Source organism: Micromys minutus (genome assembly GCF_963924665.1).
Source record: "Micromys minutus genome assembly, chromosome: 1".
Taxonomy (NCBI): Eukaryota; Metazoa; Chordata; class Mammalia; order Rodentia; family Muridae; genus Micromys; species Micromys minutus.
The window spans coordinates 34248914-34257764 of NC_137969.1; the positions used below are offsets into that span (position 1 = coordinate 34248914).

At 38.0% G+C, this 8851-nt stretch overlaps 1 pseudogene across 1 annotated transcript; it reads right to left on the minus strand.

Moving 5' to 3' along the window:
* Window positions 1-735: 735 nt before the first annotated feature.
* LOC308419207 (14-3-3 protein theta-like) lies at window positions 736-1432 on the minus strand (annotated as a pseudogene). The gene has a single exon. The product of its transcript is annotated as a 14-3-3 protein theta-like (transcript).
* Between the last annotated feature and the right edge of the window lie 7419 nt (window positions 1433-8851).

Consider the following 8851-nt stretch of genomic DNA (forward strand, 5'->3'; position numbering starts at 1 on the left):
CGTATTCTGGCAGCAATATGTTGCTTCTATCGCAAGGTAAAGTGAATGCCAGAGCTAGGAAGGGAGGAGGTGTGAGTTTTATTAGGAAGAAAGTTGTCAACTTAAACAGCAGCAAATAAAGAATGCATAAGGAAACTCCCTGTTGTCACAGACAGAAGTAACCTCCAGAATGTGAGACAGGAGACATTTCAATCTCTGACCCCAAGCCCAGATGCATTAAGCACTTTCCCATTCAATATAACAGTTCTGGATTCCTATTAAAAAGGAATTTGGTGTAAGAGCATGGAAAAGCTGCTTCTGAAGGAAAGCCCAAGAAGGTTCAGAAGAAGAATGTAGAAATCAAGAAGTTATTATTACAATCACTTTAAATTTTAATGCACTACATTTTCATGTCTTCACAGTAATACAAAAAACACAGTCACTTGCAGAACTGGTTCTGATTACTTAAATACCAAATGTGCTGTCAGTCCTCTACACAAGTGTCTGGAAGTTACTCGTGTTTATATGAAATGGAGCCATTGGTACTTTTCTACAGCAGTGACTGCACACCAGGAAGGTGGAGACAACACAAACCAAGGGATGGAGTTTTCCCAAAGCTGCAGTGTGAAAAGACTATAAACAGTTGATCCCATACACGTGAATGAGCTTCCTTGCTAGAGGAAATCCACGTAGAATAAGGAATGGAGATGTAAAAAGGTTTTCTTGAGGGGATGGAGGTTGGTCCTCTGGATGCCTTTAGTTCTCGGCCCCCTCCGCTGCATCACATTCTTCTCCTGCTCTGTCTGATGTCCATAGTGTTAAGTTGTCTCTAAGCAACTGCATGATGAGGGTGCCGTCTTTATAGGGGTCTTTCTCCAGCGTATCAAACTCTGCGACAGCCTCATCAGATGCCCTTTTAGCCAGTGTGCAGGCAAGCTCTGGATTATTGAGGATCTCATAGTAAAATACAGAAAAGTTAAGAGCCAGCTCGATGCGGATTGGATGTGTGGGTTGCATCTCTTTCTTGCTTATGTCAGATGTCTCTTGGTAGGCTCCTTGGGAATTTTCTATTTTTTGTTTTCAATCATCGCCACAAGCTACTTCAGCAAGATACCGGAAATAATCTCCCTTCATTTTCAGATAGAAGACTTTACTCTCTGGATTAGTTGCATTGGGTATTAAATACTTACCGAACAATTCCAGGACCGTGGTGCAGATGGACCTTAGCTCAGACTCCACTTTCTCCCGATAGTCCTTACTCAGCTGCAACTTCTTGTGGGAGGTGTCGGTCTTCTGCTCGGTGCTCGAGATAACTCTCCAGGCAGACCTGCGGCTCCTCTTTGGACAGCTCGATGCCCTTTTCCCTCACGGCTTTCATGCAGGTAGCCAGGTTGTCGTAGCGCTCGACCTGCTGGGCCAGTTTGGCCTTCTGGATCAGCACAGTCTTCTCCATGGCAAGCGAGGGCAAGTGTCGAGGCGGATCCAGAGTCTTTCATCTAGTGTCTGCGGCCGCAACGCGAGTTGGTTTAGATTTTTTAGTGGGGATTTCAGAAAATTATAATGTTTTTTCTCCAATTCTAGGACATATTAAGTTCACTGTAGCATATTTAGGTCAGAGATCTCTTTGTGAGATGTGGTTCCATTTCTGAGTCTGTCCTTGGGACGTCCATGAGGGGAACAGTGGAGAGAAGATGCGTTCCCTGGTCTGCTCCTTCCCTAGAGATGTCCAGGCTTTCATGCACACACAAGTGGGGAAGGATGAAGTGATGTCCTGAACTAGTGGGTCAGCAGAATCTCTATCTAGCAGTGAATGCTGTGGGAAGAGCTCTTTTCTGAAGAAGAGTTACTGCTGTTCAGTGTTACTGTCTTTTTAGACTATACTCAATGTAACTGTACATTCAAACAGTACTCAATAAAAGAGGTTTTGGTCATACACTATGTGTATGTGCATTAGAGGATATATATATGTATATATATACATACATATATATAATGTTTAAGAGAGTGTGAATGGGTTACTCTTAGGGTGAAGTTTCACTGGCTGAGGTTTCATGTTCTAGGAATTCCACATTTGCATGGGGAAACACTCAGGAAGTTAAAACTGTACTTTCCACCAACAGTTACTTGTCATTTCTCAGGTAAAAAAAAAAATTGGGGTTCAGTTTCCCAAATAAGGCAGAGAAGAGGTAGACCCTCTAAGAAAAGGGAGTCCTCCATTTTGTGCCAAGCTCAGGAAAGCTATCTCTTCAGGGTAGACTAAAACATCAGTAACACAGTACAACAGCTCTATTTTTTTTTTTTTTTTTTTTTTGAACTCAGGGAAGCATTAAAGGTATCCTCTTCTTGAGGTTTCCGTTGATATGCTTAAGGACCTGCTGTCCCTGCCTTGTATGAATGAGTAGATGGTTACAAGGTACAGAGATGGCTAGTGGAAGATGCCCAGGATGGAACATCCTATGACAATGCAAAAATCCTTCTTCTGAGACCAGGGAAAGTGAGGGGCAATTGGCTAAGGTTTGCTGTGAGAGAACAAATCAAACTAACCAAGTGAATGGTTTTTTATTTGTTTTAAAACAAAGTCGAAAATATCTTGCATCTATTTTACTAGTTAGAATTTATGAGACTAGAAAGTTGCCTGCCTCATGGTTAAGAGCATTCACTGCTGTTGTAGAGGACCCACGTTTAATTCTCAGCACCAACATGGCTCCTTTAAACTATCAATAAATAAAGTTGCAGAAAATCCAATGGTTTCTTCTGATCTCACTGGACACCAGACACATAGGTTGTGCACATAACCATATTCAAGAAAAACATTAGTATACATAAACTAAAAACAAAACCTTTAAAATGTGTGTTTGTGTGTGTGTGCGTAATTTAAGGAAACTTTTTTAATTTTTTGCTTATTTATTTATTTATTTATTTATTTATTTATTTATTGGATATATTTTATTTACATTTCCAATATTAACCCCTTTCCCCGTTTCCCCTCCATAAATGCCCTATTCCATCCCCCTTCCCTTGTTTCTAAGAATGTGCTCATCCACCTCCTACTGCCTTCCTGTCCTGACATTCCTCTATACTGGGACATTAAGCCTTGGCCAGACCAAGGGTTTCTCCTCCCATAGATGCCCAACAAGTCCATCCTCTGCTACATGTGCAGATAGAGCCATGGGTTTATCCAAGTATACTCTTTGAATCCTGGTTTTATCCCTGGAAGTTCTGGTTGGTATCTTTCTTATGGGGTTGTAAACCCCTTCAGCCACTTCAGTCCTTTAACTCCTGCACTGGGGACCCTGTTCACAGTTCAGCAGTTAGCTGTGAGAATCCGCCTCTCTATTTGTCATGATTCTCTCAGGAGACAGAGATGCTCCTGTCAGCATGCACTTCTTGGCATCAGCAATATTGTCTGGGTTTGGTGACTATATATGAACTGGATATCCAGTTGGGGCAGTCTCTGGATGGCCTTTTGTTCAGTTTCTGCTCACAACTTTGTCTCCATATTTTTTAATGTGGACATTTTTGTTCTCCCATCTGAGGACTGAGACATTTGCATTTTGTTTTTCCTTTTCTTTTTGTTTTTCTTTTTTTTTATGCTTCATGTGGTCTGTGAATTGTATCTTGTGTAATCAGAGATTTTCCAGCTTATCAATGAGTGAATACCATGAATACTATGTGTGTGTGTGTGTGTGTGTGTGTGTGTGTGTGTGTGATTGCGTGTTTGGTTACCACAATTAGTAATGATATTTTCTAGTTCCATCTATTTGCATGAGAATTTCATGTAGTCATTGTTTTAAATAGCTGAGTAGTACTCCATTGTATAAATGTACCATATTTTTCTGTATCCATTTTCTGTTGAAGGACATCTGGGTTCTTTCCAGCTTCTGGCTATTATAAATAAGACATCTTATAAATATGGCATAACATATGTCTTTGTTATATGTTGGAACATATTTGGGTATATTCCCAGGAGTGGTATAGCTGGGTTCTCAGGTAGTACTATGTCTAATTTTCCGAGAAAACACCAGATTGATTTCCAGAGCAGTTGTACCAGATTGCAATCCCAACAATGGAGGCGTGTTTCTCTTTATCCACATTCTTGTCAGTATCTGTTGTCAGTATCTGTTGTCAGCTGAGTTTTTAATCTTAGCTATTCTAACTGGTATGAAGTGGAATCTCCAGGTTGCTTTGATTTGAATTTACCTGATGTATAAGGATGTTGAACATTAATTTAGGTGCATCTCATCCATTTGATATTCCTCGGTTGAGGATTCCTTGTTTAGTTCTGTCCCTTTGTAAAAATAGGGTTATTTGATTCTCTGCAGTCTAAAAGAAAACACTTCTTATTTCTAACTTAGTGAATTGTTTTATTTCATGCATTTTAAATTAATTAGAACTTTCTCTTTGCACCATAATTTGTAACACAAACAAGGATTTTTTTCTAAGAATTGCTTTATTATCCAGGGGCCTCTAAAGGGACAACTGATGGGCTTGATAGCCTGAGGTAGCCCCACAGTGGCTGTCTCACCCCAGAGAAGCTGAGAATATAAGAGTTTCGCAGTGCACAAATTTGCATGCTTCCACAGTCCCTAACTAGTACTGACTGAGAGGATTCCTGGAGAACATGATCTTCATTCTATGTTGGGAGCCCCAAAGAAAGTTGTTCTAATACCCATGAAGGAATAATACTGGCAAGATAATCAACATTCCATCAAGAGTGAAAGAAAGCAGACAGACTGCAAATTTTCCTTTTCTCCATGTGCTATGGGCTGCAATCATAGATTCTGTTTCTGCTTCCAATTATCTGATCAAGAAAGTCCTTTCAGGACAGTGTGCAGCAGCATGCCTTTCAAGTCAATTTTAGAATTTAACTCTGCTTTAGTCAAGGACCTAAAGGGACAATGCTGTTGGGTTACAAACACCATGAAATCATAAGCAAACCATTAAGCATTGGGGACCAGTATAACAGCAGTGGCCACTTTATTTGACATAATATTGATAGTTTTCAGAAAAGTATAACTATTTACTCAACATGGTAGTACATTTTATTTAAGCTTTTAAAACTTAAGCAAGGTTATACTATCTTACCAAATGTTTACAAGATAATAAAAGCTGACTAAGTTTGAATTTCAATCCTACAAAGCTGATTTTAAGACTGTACTATGTTCAAACCTTATAATCTTTACGTTCTCTTCCAGACCAATGCACATTTGAAAAATAATACATAAAAACACATTGAAGCCTCCATTAGTGCTGCAGTGGACAGTAGTAAGAAATCTTTCTATAGGCATACACCATTGAGTAAAATAATCTTTGGTAAAGCAGTCACCTTCAATAGTTTGGAAATTGTTGGCAGAAACTATATGTGTAGCATAAGAAGGTTACAATGGGTCATTTTATTGCACATCAGTTGTTGTAAACCCAGTGGTCAATGTATTAAAGAGAGAGAATAGAAAGGATTGAGGCCATATAGAGAGAAGCAGTGGGAAGAATTATCAATAAATAACTTTGCAAGCAAAAAGGGAAGCCAAACTACTAGGGCTATATATGGTGTATAAAAGGGTCAGTCTCATGACTGCCTTCTGATCAAGATGTATAACTCTCAGCTTCTTCTTCAGCACCATGACTTTCTGAATGCTGCATTGCTTCCTGCTACGATGTTAGTGGACTGCATCTCTGATACTGGAATCCAGCCCCAATAAAATGTTATCTCTTATAAGAGTTGTCTTGTACTACCTGAAGACCCAGTTACTCCTAGGAAAATGGATGCATCTAGAGAATATCATCCTAAGAGAGGTAACCCAGTCACAAAAGAACATAATATGCAGTCAATGATAATTGGATACTAGCCTCAGAAAGCTTTGAATACCCAAGAAACAATTCACAGACCATATGAAGATCAAAAAGAAGAAAGACCAAAATGTGGAAGCCTCAGTTTTTCTAAGAAAATAAAAATAAGTGTATAGCACCCTCTCAGAGTGTGGTATACCTAGATCTTAAATCATTAATAATTCTCGTCACCCAGGGTACTCGGAATGCTGTCTCAACAGGCCTGTGTCACTGGATCTCTGCTGTTCCTCGTGGCAGATGGCCTGAGCACCTGTCCTGCATGCACGGGTTGCTGGCTGGAAACAGACACCCTAAGGCAGGGTTCCTGCTCCCTTGAACCAATGGGGGGGTGCACTTTCTGCGTGCTCGGCAGATACCTCTCTACTCCCCAGCTACTAGGAATGCTGTCTCACCAGGCCTGTGTTCTCCAATGGAGTACTACTCATCTATCAGAAACAATGACTTTATGAAATTCTTAAGAAAATGGATGCATCTATCATCCTGAGTGAGATAACCCAGTCACAAATGAACAGACATAATATGCAGTCACTGATAATTTGATACTAACCCCAGAAACCTCTGAACACCCCAGAAACAACTCACAGACTATATGAAGTTCAAGAGAAAAAAAAAGAAAGAAAGAAAATGAAAAACCATTATGCTTAATCTTTACACACCAAGAAAACTTTGACTAATTCTAGGTTATATCTTGTTTTACATGTACTTTATGCTCATTGTAACTAGTAAGATCTTAATGTACACTATCAAACCTTTAAAAAAATCAAATACTGACAAAAATGTATTCCTATACTTTTATGCAAAAATGCTTACAATCTGTACATTTATCTTTGTTTTTCAAAATAAAGTTGTTCAATTAAAAAATCATTAATAATTTAAGAGCTAAGAATCCAGTCTTGTGGCAATCCTTGGTATTTAAAAATAATAATGTTTAATCTTTACACACCAAGAAAACTTTGACTATTTTCATGTTACATTCTGTTTTATATGTATTTTATGCTCATTGTAACTAGTAAGTTTTCAATGCATACTATCAAATGTTTAAAAAATCAAGTAGTGACAAAACTGTATTCATATATTTTTATGCAAAAAGTCTCTTAAAATCTGTATATTTATCTCTGTTTTTTAAAATTTGTTTAATTAAAAAAATAACTCTTAAAGAAAAAGAGTTGTCTTGGTCATGGTGTCTCTTAAGAGCAATTAAACACTAATTAAGACATGTTGAATAAACCAATTGCATTTACAGAACAAACAGTCAATCCAAGAAACTCTGAAAGGTCATCAAGTAACAGACCCTTAGTAATCTAAAGTCTCTCAGTTAGTAAGACTAGTAAACTGTCACCTTTTTTTGAGTAGCTTAATTGCAGTTGGTGTTAGGTTCACAAAGAGTGCTAGAAATAAAAAAATTAAAAATCAAATCTGGGGACTGTCTTTTAAATAATTGAAAGTTAATAGTGCACATGAAATTATCTGGGCAAAATGAATTTTTTTGATGCAACTTCTAATCCACACCATAAATGTAATTTATTTATTTATTTATTTGATTGATTTGATTTAATCTTTAATATTATATTAGGTGTGGCACAAAATTTGTAGGCAAAAAGAAATAATCACTCTCAGACATAATTCAGATCCTGAAAGATGGAGACAACATATTTTCTCTTATGTGAACAGAACCTTGCTTTAAATTTCTAATTCTTTTATATATTTATATTGGAGTACCTGCATAAGACAAGAAACTAGAAAGAAGATGGGGGAGGCAGGGGAAACAAAAAGTTAGAATGAAGGTGGTAAGAAGTTGGAAAAGAGACTAATAGGACAGAAAGTAGTGTAGATGATGAAAGGCAGAAAATATAAGGGGATATCAGAAATACAACTAATAGAAAAAGGCCTTTGGAAACTCCATATGAAAACCCACTGTTTTAAAAGCTTCATCAAATATATGCACATACACATATAAAAACATTTTCATTGGAGTTATCCTATACTTGGTGCCCAGGGTATATCCCCATGCCATAGGTTATCAGGCAGATTTTGTGTAGGACTGCTCTGAAACAGTCAGTCTCTTTTGTACATGGCAATGCAACTGTAGTGGTGCACTCACAGCAATTGAAGTTTTATTCACAAGACCCTAGTGCCAGGATGTCACTGTGGAGTTCTCATCACTAAATGGAAAATCTATATCATATACCCTCTACCCAAGGTTCAGCAAGGAATCTAGAATAGTGGTGGAAAAAGAAGAGGCAGCAGAGGGCAGCTGTAGAGAAGTGTTTCTTGGATGACAGGACTACACATAAGCTTATGGCAACTTGACTACAGGCACAAGCTCTTCACAAGATCCATACAGCCAAAGTACCATCATGGTTTGGAGAGGAACTTATGAAGCCTCATGCCTCGTTGAGGAGCTTTTGGCATTTGGTAATCACCGGGAGAGGATCAGTGTCAATTTTCTTCAGGGATGTAATCTGTAGATAAGCCACCCATGCTCCAGAAGATAGTCTTATACTACATCTAAAGGCAGTATTAAGTGGATAGAGAGATGGCTCAGAGGTAATGAACATTGCTTCTCTTACAGGTTACCCTGGCTACATTTCTAGCATCCATGTCGTAGCTCCTAATTATTTATAATTTATCTGATTCTCCTTCTGGCTTCTGAGGGCACTTCATATATATTGTTCATATAGAAAACTCCCATAAAATAAAAAACAACTAAAATACCATTTTAAAAGAGCACATGAAATTAAGAACCTAAGTGAGGGGGTATTATGGAATGATTTAGAGAAGAATTGCAGAGGAGTTGATGAAAACTTTTATACATGAATGGATTCTCAAATAATATGTTTAAACAATTGTCTTAAATGTACAGAGATCTGTCTCTTTGCATTGTGAGTACTCACATTATAGATATGTACCACAACACTGGCATTTTAATGCAATATTTTATTAATTGTTTGAGTAAGAATTGCTCTCACAGACTTGTTTGAATGCTTTGCCCATATGAAGGATGAGAATGACTTTATGAAGCCTG